This window comes from Bombus fervidus, unplaced genomic scaffold (assembly GCF_041682495.2).
Source record: "Bombus fervidus isolate BK054 unplaced genomic scaffold, iyBomFerv1 scaffold0124, whole genome shotgun sequence".
Taxonomy (NCBI): Eukaryota; Metazoa; Arthropoda; class Insecta; order Hymenoptera; family Apidae; genus Bombus; species Bombus fervidus.
This window is the reverse complement of record NW_027212686.1, coordinates 5001-17500: the sequence shown is the minus strand read 5'-3', so window position 1 is coordinate 17500 and position 12500 is coordinate 5001. Positions and strand designations below refer to the sequence as shown.

The window sequence follows — 12500 nt, the reverse complement described above, 5'->3', positions numbered from 1 at the left end:
GACTGGACGACCGGCGATACGTTAGGATGCGCGGTCCAGCGATAGACGACGAAGAGACATGGGATGACCAACGATCTCTTTTTCTCTAATACTCGGAGCGCCGAATCGCCTTAAAGCAAAAAAAAATCACACGCGCGTACGTCGTACGTACGGCGCGTGTATACCTCGTCTCTAATCAAGTTTCGTTAGTCTTTCTCGAGCCTCGCCAAAGAGGATCGTTCTCTTCCTCTGCGCGATCTCTCCGTGCCAATGTCAGAGATTATTCTCTTTCGCACGACGACGAAAACGACTATTTTCGACGATCCGAACAACTTTGTAACGGACTCACATGCACATCTTAAAATCGAGTACAGAAACGTTGCGCAACACCGTGAGCTTTTCTCTTCTTCGTCACCCTTAAATATAGCCGATCGTAGACGCACGCTAGATCGTAACACACTTTTCGTTGATTTCCGACGAACGTGGCTTTGGGCCAGGCGCGCGGGCAGAGAGATACGCGACCGACGGGGAAAAATTCGTCCCGATACATGTACGCGTACTCTCCGATCTCCGCGCAACGCTGGGGATCATCTCCCTAAGTCATCAGCGTTCGAAGAAATCTCGTGTGTCCGTTCCCGGATCTACGGCTTTCTCTGGGTTCGCGAAGAACAGAAAAAAGCACAGAGGATGAAAAACGCAACGACGACCCATCGATGCGACGGTCCTCGTTGTCTTCTCGTCAGTCGTCTCGCGCCTGCAGAATACATCTCTGCCGCACGAACAGACGGAGTGGGTATTCGATCCCTGGGGCTGTACGAGTAAAAACATCTTGATGAAAAGACGGTTGTGTTTCTTTAAGGCACACAGTTTTTCGTTACGCCACCAAGTTTAGGTTTAGGTTTTAATATCTTGGTTCTCTTTTCTCTCCTCTCTCGACTGACTTTGTTCAAAAATATTTTTGCTTTCTCTCAGTCTCGCCAAAAATTCATTTAAGACGACGTCGGGGGCGCGGTCATTCGTGCTTATCGAAGACTAACAAAACGTAGCAGAGGCTGATACAAAAAGAAAAAAAAAATCGGCCACGAAGAAAACTCGCTCTGTGTATCTCGATAACCGCGTCGACGACGACGGTTCTCTCCGCGCTCTTTTAATTCGTATCCTTCTTCTTGCGCTTCGTCCGACTCAGAAACGTTCGTAAAACACGAACGACGGCGGGTTGTCAAGCCAAGAAGGGACAGAGAAGAGACGGAGGTAGTTTTGCGAGTCTCCCGTGAACGCGATAGATTTTTCATATATATTTGTATCGAGAGCATGCGTACGCCGGTCTCCACACGATCCAGCGACGAACGCCGACGAACGTCCAACAATCGCTCGTACGTCGCGTACGAGCCCTCGACCGCTCTTTAATTCGTATTCTTTTGCTTGGCGCTCGTCCTCCGACTCAGAAACGTTCGTTTAAAGATAAAACGAACGACGGCGGGCTGTCGACGAGGCAAGAAAGAACAGAGAGATACGGACCGAGAGCAACGATACGCAACGCAAGCAGTCTTAGGTTTACGTGAGCAACCCTCAGCCAGGCGTGGTCCAGGAATTGTATCCGTGGACCGCAATGTGCGTTCGAAATGTCGATGTTCATGTGTCCTGCAGTTCACACGTTGACGCGCAATTAGCTGCGTTCTTCATCGACCCACGAGCCAAGTGATCCACCGTTCAGGGTAATCGTTTATGCATGGATTTTTGTTTGTGTACTCAGGTTTTTGTACTCTTATTCTCGGTTCGAAAGAAGCCGATATCCGACAAACGTCCGACCAACGGGAATCGAACGCGCGGAAGTCGCCATATGATTGACGACACGAAAATACGTTCGAAAACGAAATCGGACGGACTGCGCGACGACACACGCAGCCCGCCGACCGGGCGTAAAGTGCATTATAATATATAACAACCAACGAGATCGAAGCTCCGTTCGTCAGGAAACGACGGGGATATAACACCCGATTCTGAATCCTCTGTACAGCACACGATCTCGCGAAGAAAGCGCACGGTGGCTAGCCCATGATATATATATATGTTCGTTCCTCTCGTCCAGTTATTCGAAGCAAACAGCCGATATGCATCTCCATCGTTCGGGTAAAAAAAAATCGATGGGACGCGCACGGTCGTAGTCTTCCTCGCGCGGTCGTTTCTTCCCGATAGCCAGAAGCAGAGTTTGAAAAACTCTAGCGACGGAACGAGGCATTAGACTCTCGACAACGAGGATACAGACACGGCCGGCGGTCCCCTCTGAATCGACTTCGGTGGTTCAGGTAAAAATAAAAAAAATCGATGGGACGCGCACGGTCGTCCTTCCTCTTCCTCGCGCGCGGTCTATTCTTCCCGATAGCCAGAAGCAGAGTTTGAAAAACTCTAGCGACGGAACGAGGCATTAGACTCGCGACAACGAAGATAGAGAGACGGCCGGCGGTCCCCTCTGAATCCACTTTGGTCGCTCAGGTAAAAATAAAAAAAAATTCGAAAGGGACGCGCACGGTCGTCCTTCCTCTTCCTCGCGCGGTCTTTTCTTCCCGATAGCCAGAAGCAGAGTTTGAAAAACTCTAGCGACGGAACGAGGCATTAGACTCTCGACAACGAGGATAGAGAGACGGCCGGCGGTCCCCTCCGAACGGATGGCGACAACGACGACTAAAGCGCGAAAAATCGCGACGAAAAGGAACGCATCTCCGTTCAGGTGTATGTGTGTGCGTGCGTTTAAAAAAAATTCGATGGGACTCGCAGCCATCGGCCTCGCGCGGTCGTTTCTTCCCGATAGCCAGAAGCAGAGTTTGAAAAACTCTAGCGACGGAACGAGGCATATGACTCACGACAACGAGGATATGGACAGGCGGTCCCCTCTGAACGGGTCGACGAGACGATGGTAAAAGAGACGAACCGGACGAAACTTCCGTCGATCAGGTAAAAATAAAAAAAAATTCGATGGGACGCGCACGGTCGTCGTCGTCGTCTTCCTCGCGCGGTCGTTTCTTCCCGATAGCCAGAAGCAGAGTTTGAAAAACTCTAGCGACGGAACGAGGCATATGACTCACGACAACGAGGATAGAGAGACGGCCGGCGGTCCCCTCTGAATCGACTTCGGTGGTTCAGGTAAAAATAAAAAAAATCGATGGGACGCGCACGGTCGTCGTTCCTCTTCCTCGCGCGCGGTCTATTCTTCCCGATAGCCAGAAGCAGAGTTTGAAAAACTCTAGCGACGGAACGAGGCATTAGACTCGCGAGGATAGAGAGACGGCCGGCGGTCCCCTCCGAACCAACTTCGTCTAGTTAAGAATCGTTATACTCTTTACCATCACTCGCACTGGTATATATCTTTTCGGGCCAACATCCACGCAATGCGTTTTCGTTCTAGGTTACCCGATCCACGAGTACGAACGTACAACGTGGTTTCGTTTTGTCGAACATCGTATATCGTTCGCCGTTGAAACGAACGACAACGAAACGACATAGGAAGAACGAACGCCCTTTGGGTAGGAAGCACGTTTCGAGGAACGACGAGAGTTTGGAGAGACGCGCGAGATAGCTGGAGACGCGCAGATATAGGTATCCATGGATCTTCGAAGAGAACCTTCGAAGATATATAATTCGGTATCCTATTTTTCTGCGGCTCGCTATTCGCGTTCTTTCGCTCTCGTCGACGACTCGTTATAGACGCTTCGTTCGATCCCAAAGAGCAGTCTTCCTTATGTCCCGTTGCTAGGAGGTGAGGCCTACGCAACGCAACTACGAAATATAGAAGAGGTGTGAGCAGTGATCTCTCCGACACGAGGCACTTTAGAGATTTTAGTTTATATATTATATTGTTCGTTCGTTGGATTTCCACGATGCAAATACGAAATACGAGATCGTGACGGCGGGTCTTTCTGTGTACGACCTCACGCAGGCGCCTCGATCGCATTTCTCATTACACGTGGTTTCCACTGTAACTTTTAGTTTTTTCGATATGTGTTCAGCTCAAGTTCCCTCACATATCGTTATTATTATTATTATTATTATTATTAATAGTAGCGGTTTCGTGTTATAGGATTCGGAGACGGCGGGTCTTTCTGTGTACGACCTCACGCAAGCGCCTCGAGAATCTTTTTAAGTTTTCCGTGTGTTATATTATTCGGAGACGGCGGGTCTTTCTGTTTACGACCTCACGCAGGCGCCTCGAGAATATTTTTAAGTTTTTCGTTTGTTATAATATTATTCGGAGACGGCGGGTCTTTCTGTGTACGACCTCACGCAGGCGCCTCGAATTATTCGTGTAAAAGTATATCTCTTCATCCCGATGATCGAGAGAGAGTGCCACACTCTTCGTATAGTTTCGTAACTGGAGCGTCTCCCACCTCCTTATTGTAAAAAATTTGGCTTTTGTCAAAGTATATAGCTTGTTAATACGTCGTATATACTTTGTGTCGATATAGGAGGAGTACGGCTCCTTACCGACGATATTATATATATTTTATTATACAGTGTTCAAGTCAAATATATTCTTTGTGTTTTTGTATTTTTCGTTAATGATCCTTCCGCAGGTTCACCTACGGAAACCTTGTTACGACTTTTACTTCCTCTAAATGATCAAGTTTGGTCATCTTCCCGGTAACATCGGCAATGCTTATCACATTGGCCGCGCACCAGTCCGAAGACCTCACTAAATCATTCAATCGGTAGTAGCGACGGGCGGTGTGTACAAAGGGCAGGGACGTAATCAACGCGAGCTTATGACTCGCGCTTACTGGGAATTCCTCGTTCATGGGGAATAATTGCAAGCCCCAATCCCTAGCACGAAGGAGGTTCAGCGGGTTACCCGGGCCTTTCGGCCAGGGAAAACACGCTGATTCCTTCAGTGTAGCGCGCGTGCGGCCCAGAACATCTAAGGGCATCACAGACCTGTTATTGCTCAATCTCGTGCGGCTAGAAGCCGCCTGTTCCTCTAAGAAGATTTGTTTGTACGTTGGTAGTAAAAACCCGCCGACCGAAGCCGGGGGCCTTCGAGATACCATAATTTACGTCTATTTAGCAGGCTAGAGTCTCGTTCGTTATCGGAATTAACCAGACAAATCGCTCCACCAACTAAGAACGGCCATGCACCACCACCCACCGAATCAAGAAAGAGCTATCAATCTGTCAATCCTTCCGGTGTCCGGGCCTGGTGAGGTTTCCCGTGTTGAGTCAAATTAAGCCGCAGGCTCCACTCCTGGTGGTGCCCTTCCGTCAATTCCTTTAAGTTTCAGCTTTGCAACCATACTTCCCCCGGAACCCAAAAGCTTTGGTTTCCCGGAAGCTGCCCGCCGAGTCATCGGAGGAACTTCGGCGGATCGCTGGCTGGCATCGTTTATGGTTAGAACTAGGGCGGTATCTGATCGCCTTCGAACCTCTAACTTTCGTTCTTGATTAATGAAAACATTTTTGGCAAATGCTTTCGCTTCTGTCCGTCTTGCGACGATCCAAGAATTTCACCTCTAACGTCGCAATACGAATGCCCCCATCTGTCCCTATTAATCATTACCTCGGGGCTCCGAAAACCAACAAAATAGAACCGAGGTCCTATTCCATTATTCCATGCACACAGTATTCAGGCGAAGGTAGCCTGCTTTAAGCACTCTAATTTGTTCAAAGTAAACGTATCGGCCCACCTCGACACTCAGTGAAGAGCACCGCGATGGGATATTAGTTGGACCGCCCCGCGAGGAGCTAAGCCCACCGATAGGACGTACCACATAATGCCAGTTAAACACCGCGAGCGGTGAACCGACACTGTGACACACAGATTCAACTACGAGCTTTTTAACCGCAACAACTTTAATATACGCTATTGGAGCTGGAATTACCGCGGCTGCTGGCACCAGACTTGCCCTCCAATTGGTCCTCGTTAAAGGATTTAAAGTGTACTCATTCCGATTACGGGGCCTCGGATGAGTCCCGTATCGTTATTTTTCGTCACTACCTCCCCGTGCCGGGAGTGGGTAATTTGCGCGCCTGCTGCCTTCCTTGGATGTGGTAGCTGTTTCTCAGGCTCCCTCTCCGGAATCGAACCCTGATTCCCCGTTACCCGTTACAACCATGGTAGGCGCAGAACCTACCATCGACAGTTGATAAGGCAGACATTTGAAAGATGCGTCGCCGGTGCTAGATGACCATGCGATCAGCACAAAGTTATTCAGAGTCACCAAAACAAACGATGGACGAACGGACGAGCCATCCGCCACCGATTGGTTTTGATCTAATAAAAGCATTCGTACCATCTCTGGTACGAATCTGTTTGCATGTATTAGCTCTAGAATTACCACAGTTATCCAAGTAAGTTTAAGTATGATCTAAGAAACCATAACTGATTTAATGAGCCATTCGCGGTTTCACCTTAATGCGGCATGTACTGAGACATGCATGGCTTAATCTTTGAGACAAGCATATGACTACTGGCAGGATCAACCAGGGAACTTTGTATTTTATATATATATTATATATTAGAGTCAAAAGACTCTCTTTTTAAAATAGCCTCAGAGTGTCGTAGGTGGGTCCGTAACACCGTACGACGAGACTTTTCGTTCTTAGTGAACGTTCGACGACACCCTTTTAATTCCCGTTGTAACGTCGAACGCCACTACTCTCTCTCATTTCGCCACTCTCTCTTTACTTTCTTTCGTTCGTTTGATTGTTTGTGTGGAATATTTTAAGATCATTCTGTTCATAGGATCATTCTGTAAGAATGGTTTGTTGGTTGAACGAATATGCCTTAGCGGTAAAAAGCACGTAAACTGCATGCTGAACGTACCGTCCTCGTAAGAAACATATTCGTTCGTTCTTTTGATATTCTCCAATCAGAAAGAACGCACTTCCTAAAAGGTAGTACGCTCCCCATTAGCCTTTCGTATGTTTAAAACGTACTGCGTACGCTATAACATAAGTTTTGGAACGGTCTCTGCCGAACCAGCATGAATTGATACTCAGTTAGTAACAAGCACACTGCCCTAACTTTTTTTAAAGTTAGTGCGAGCATACAGGATCCAGCTTCCCGACTAAGGGGAACCTTGCCACGTTATTTGGTCATTACGTCCAGGACAGCGACCCGCGGCGCAGCAGTGTAGAGAAAGAGTCGATACGAGAACGAAGGAACAGTCGAGAAATAGTAAAAAAGTTCACTAAGACTCGAGGAGCGGTGACTGAATTCTCAACCGAGGCCGTAGAATAGCCACGCGCTCGACGCTGTTCCGTCCGGACCGTCCGACTCGACGTGTCTCTTATAGATACCAAAGCGCCGGCCGGACGGTCGGCGCCGGCCGGGCCAGCGGCCGGGCGCTTACCATGTAAAACCTCCGTTAGAGCGTACCGTCGGACTTAGTCTCTGAAACGCTCGACCACTTTTTTCGAATAAACTACCCTTAGAAAACATCCTATCGTCGAGATATTTTAACGCACCGCTTATTTTAATATTTCAAACGAGTTTTTATCGAAAAATTTAATTTTTTTTTTTTTTTCAAAATCGCATCAGTAAACCACCTCTTTTAACGAATACGGACAAAAACCACGTTCTTAATCGATTAGAACACGTTAAAACAACGAGAAATATGCAAAAAAATATATACCTTGCAACGTTAATTAACGAAAAAATTAAACAAATATCGCAGTCGTGTCAGTTCGACGGACACTAATTTTTTAAAAAATTCGAAAAAAACGTTTAATCCAGTTGTATTTAATAGAGATATAACCGTTTCTGCAAAAATATTTATACCTTATAACGCTTTTTAACGAAATAACTCGAAATAAGCTTTTCGGACTTTTCCGCCGGCCGAAATTTTTCTAAGTCCCAACGTACCGTCGGACTTAGTCTCTGAAACGCTCGACCACTTTGTTCCAATAAAGTACCCTTATAAAACGTCCTATCGTCGAGATATTTTAACGCACCGCTTATTTTAATATTTTAAACGAGTTTTTATCGAAAAATTTAATTTTTTTTTTTTTTTTCAAAATCGCATCAGTAAACCACCTCTTTTAACGAATACGGACAAAAACCACGTTCTTAATCGATTAGAACACGTTGAAACAACGAGAAATATGCAAAAAAATATATACCTTGCAACGTTAATTAACGAAATAATTAAACAAATATCGCAGTCGTGTCAGTTCGTCGAACACAAATTTTTTAAAAAATTCGAAAAAACGTTTAATCCAGTTGTATTTAATAGAGATATAACCGTTTCCGCAAAAATATTTATACCTTATAACGCTTTTTAACGAAATAACTCGAAATAAGTATTTCGGACTTTTCCGCCGGCCGAAATTTTTCTAAGTCCCAACGTACCGGTCCAGAATGAGACAAAGTTCCAAAGGCCCGGTCGTATCCGTCCGTTTTTTTTTAACCTTCCACGGACGAAATAAACGTTTAATCCCGACGTAAAATACAATAATATAGCGATTTATATAAAAATATTCATACCTCATAACGCTTTTTAACGAAATAACTCGAAAAAACTTTTCGGTCCGAAATTTTTCTAAGTCCCTACGTACCGCTCGAGAATGCGACTAAGTTCCAACGTCCCGGGCGCGATCATACTTTTTTTATATAACTTTTCAGCGACGAAATAAATGCTTAATCCCGATGTAAAACGTCATTTTAAAGCGATTTATGCAAGAATATTCGCACCTTATAACGCTTTTAAGCGAAATAATTCAAAAAAACCTTTCGAATAAAAAATTTTTTTTTAACGTTTTCGGGACCAAATAAACGTTTAATCCCGACGTAAAATATAATAATACAACGATTTATATAAAAATATTAATACCTCATAACGCTTTTTAACGAAATAACTCGAAAAAACTTTTCGGTCGAAAATTTTTCTAAGTCCCTACGTACCGGTGGAGAGTATGACCAAGTCCGACGGGCCGAGTCGCGTCGGTCCACTATTTTTTTTTAACGTTTTCGGGACCAAATAAACGTTTAATCCCGACGTAAAATATAATAATATAGCGATTTATATAAAAATATTCGTACCTTATAACGCTTTTTAACGAAATAACTCGAAAAAACTTTTCGGTCGAAAATTTTTCTAAGTCCCTACGTACCGGTGGAGAGTATGACCAAGTCCGACGGGCCGAGTCGCGTCGGTCCACTATTTTTCTTTAACGTTTTCGGGACCAAATAAACGTTTAATCCCGACGTAAAATATAATAATATAGCGATTTATATAAAAATATTCGTACCTTATAACGCTTTTTAACGAAATAACTCGAAAAAACTTTTCGGTCGAAAATTTTTCTAAGTCCCTACGTACCGGTGGAGAGTATGACCAAGTCCGACGGGCCGAGTCGCGTCGGTCCACTATTTTTTTTTAACGTTTTCGGGACCAAATAAACGTTTAATCCCGACGTAAAATATAATAATATAGCGATTTATATAAAAATATTCATACCTTATAACACTTTTAAGCGAAATAACTCGAAAAAACTTTTCGGTCGAAAATTTTTCTAAGTCCCTACGTACCGGTGGAGAGTATGACCAAGTCCGACGGGCCGAGTCGCGTCGGTCCACTATTTTTTTTTAACGTTTTCGGGACCAAATAAACGTTTAATCCCGACGTAAAATATAATAATATAGCGATTTATATAAAAATATTCATACCTTATAACACTTTTAAGCGAAATAACTCGAAAAAACTTTTCGGTCGAAAATTTTTCTAAGTCCCTACGTACCGGTGGAGAGTATGACCAAGTCCGACGGGCCGAGTCGCGTCGGTCCACTATTTTTCTTTAACGTTTTCGGGACCAAATAAACGTTTAATCCCGACGTAAAATATAATAATATAGCGATTTATATAAAAATATTCATACCTTATAACACTTTTAAGCGAAATAACTCGAAAAAACTTTTCGGTCGAAAATTTTTCTAAGTCCCTACGTACCGGTGGAGAGTATGACAAAGTCCGACGGGCCGAGTCGCGTCGGTCCACTATTTTTTTTTAACGTTTTCGGGACCAAATAAACGTTTAATCCCGACGTAAAACTTAATAACATTCCCATTTATATAAAAATATTCGTACCTCATAACGCTTTTTAACGAAATAACTCGAAAAAACTTTTCGGTCCGAAATTTTTCTAAGTCCCTACGTACCGCTCGAGAATGCGACTAAGTTCCAACGTCCCGGGCGCGATCGTACTTTTTTTATATAACTTTCCAGCGACGAAATAAACGCTTAATCCCGATGTAAAACGTCATTTTAAAGCGATTTATGCACAAATATTAGCACCTTGTAACGCTTTTAAGCGAAAAAATTCGAAAAAACGGTTCGATTAAAAAATTTTTTTTAAAGTTCTCGGGACGAAATAAACGCTTAATCCCGACGTAGAAATACATAATATTCCCATTTATATAAAAATATTCATACCTCGTAACGCTTTTAAGCGAGATAACTCGAAATAACTTTTCGGTCCGAAATTTTTCTAAGTCCCTACGTACCGGCCGGGGGATCGACGAAGTGCCAACCTCCCGGTCATGTCGGTCCGGAGGGGGCAATTTTTTAAAAAAATAAAACGAAATCGTTACGTTCGACTAGAATTCGTCGAACCATAACGATTTCTATAAAAATATTCATACCTCGTAACGCTTTTAAGCGAAATAACTCGAAATAACGTTTCGGTCCGAAATTTTTCTAAGTCCCAACGTACCGCTCGAGAATGCGACTAAGTTCCAACGTCTCGGGCGCGATCGTAAATTTTTTACGGCACCTTTCGGGGACGAAATAAACGCTTAATCCCGATGTAAAACGTCATTTTAAAGCGATTTATGCAAGAATATTCGCACCTTATAACGCTTTTAAGCGAAAAAATTCGAAAAAACGGTTCGATTAAAAATTTTTTTTTAACGTTGTCGGGACGAAATAAACGCTTAATCCCGACGTAGAAATACGTAATATTGCTATTTATGTAAAAATATATACGCATCATAACGCTTTTAAGCGAGATAACTCGAAATAACTTTTCGGTCCGGAATTTTTCTAAGTCCCTACGTCCCGGCCGGGGGATCGACGAAGTGCCAACCGCCCGGTCATGTCGGTCCGGAGGGGGCAATTTTTTAAAAAAATAAAACGAAATCGTTACGTTCGACTAGAATTCGTCGAACCATAACGATTTCTATAAAAATATTCATACCTCGTAACGCTTTTTAACGAAATAACTCGAAAAAACTTTTCGGTCCGAAATTTTTCTAAGTCCCAACGTACCGGTCGAGAATGCGACTAAGTTCCAACGTCCCGGGCGCGATCATACTTTTTTTATATAACTTTCCAGCGACGAAATAAACGCTTAATCCCGACGTAAAACGTCATTCTAAAGCGATTTATGCAAGAATATTCGTACCTTGTAACGCTTTTAAGCGAAAAAATTCGAAAAAACGGTTCGATTAAAAAATTTTTTTTAAAGTTCTCGGGACGAAATAAACGCTTAATCCCGACGTAGAAATACATAATATTGCCATTTATATAAAAATATTCATACCTCGTAACGCTTTTTAGCGAGATAACTCGAAATAACTTTTTGGACCGGAATTTTTCTAAGTCCCTACGTACCGGCCGGGGGATCGACGAAGTGCCAACCGCCCGGTCATGTCGGTCCGGAGGGGGCAATTTTTTAAAAAAATAAAACGAAATCGTTACAGTCGACTAGAATTCGTCGAACCATAACGATTTCTATAAAAATATTCATACCTTATAACGCTTTTAAGCGAAATAACTCGAAATAACTTTTCGGTCGAAAATTTTTCTAAGTCCCTACGTACCGGTCGAGAATGCGACTAAGTTCCAACGTCCCGGGCGCGATCATACTTTTTTTATATAACTTTCCAGCGACGAAATAAACGCTTAATCCCGATGTAAAACGTCATTCTAAAGCGATTTATGCACAAATATTAGCACCTTGTAACGCTTTTAAGCGAAAAAATTCGAAAAAACGGTTCGATTAAAAATTTTTTTTTAACGTTCTCGGGACGAAATAAACGCTTAATCCCGACGTAGGAATACATGATATTCCCATTTATGTAAAAATATATACGCATCACAACGCTTTTAAGCGAAATAACTGGAAATAACCGTTCGGTACGAAAATTTTTCAAAGTCAGACGGGCTCTCGAGCGTTGCTCGCTCGCTGCGCTCGCTCGAAAAAAAAACTAGCCCAACCCAAAACCAATCCCTTTTTCGCGTTCGTTCCTCGATTTCTCTTGAAATCGGAGAAACTCGCGGGATCGGTTTTGGGTTGGGCTAGTATAAGTTCGAGCGAGCGCAGCGAGCGAGCAACGATCGCGACCGTTACTTCGTACGTCCACGGTATATTTTCGTTACGTTAATTTTTCGTTACTTTCGTCTCGTTTCTTGGATCGATCGAGAGCGGTTTGGTCGATGGTGAAAGAAGGAAAAAACGAGAGAACGAAAAGTAAAAGAGGAGCGAGCGCGCGTCTCGCCCTTGCGAATTACGTCGTCGTATTTTCGTACGTACGT

At 43.8% G+C, this 12500-nt stretch overlaps 2 non-coding genes across 2 annotated transcripts; both read right to left on the bottom strand.

Annotated features, from left to right (window-relative positions):
* Positions 1–1542: 1542 nt before the first annotated feature.
* Positions 1543–1697, bottom strand: LOC139997609 (5.8S ribosomal RNA). The gene has a single exon (XR_011802962.1). It is a non-coding gene; the product is annotated as a 5.8S ribosomal RNA (ribosomal RNA).
* Positions 1698–4530: 2833 nt separating this feature from the next.
* LOC139997610 (small subunit ribosomal RNA) lies at positions 4531–6454 on the bottom strand. Its single transcript, XR_011802963.1, has one exon. It is a non-coding gene; the product is annotated as a small subunit ribosomal RNA (ribosomal RNA).
* Positions 6455–12500: the final 6046 nt, after the last annotated feature.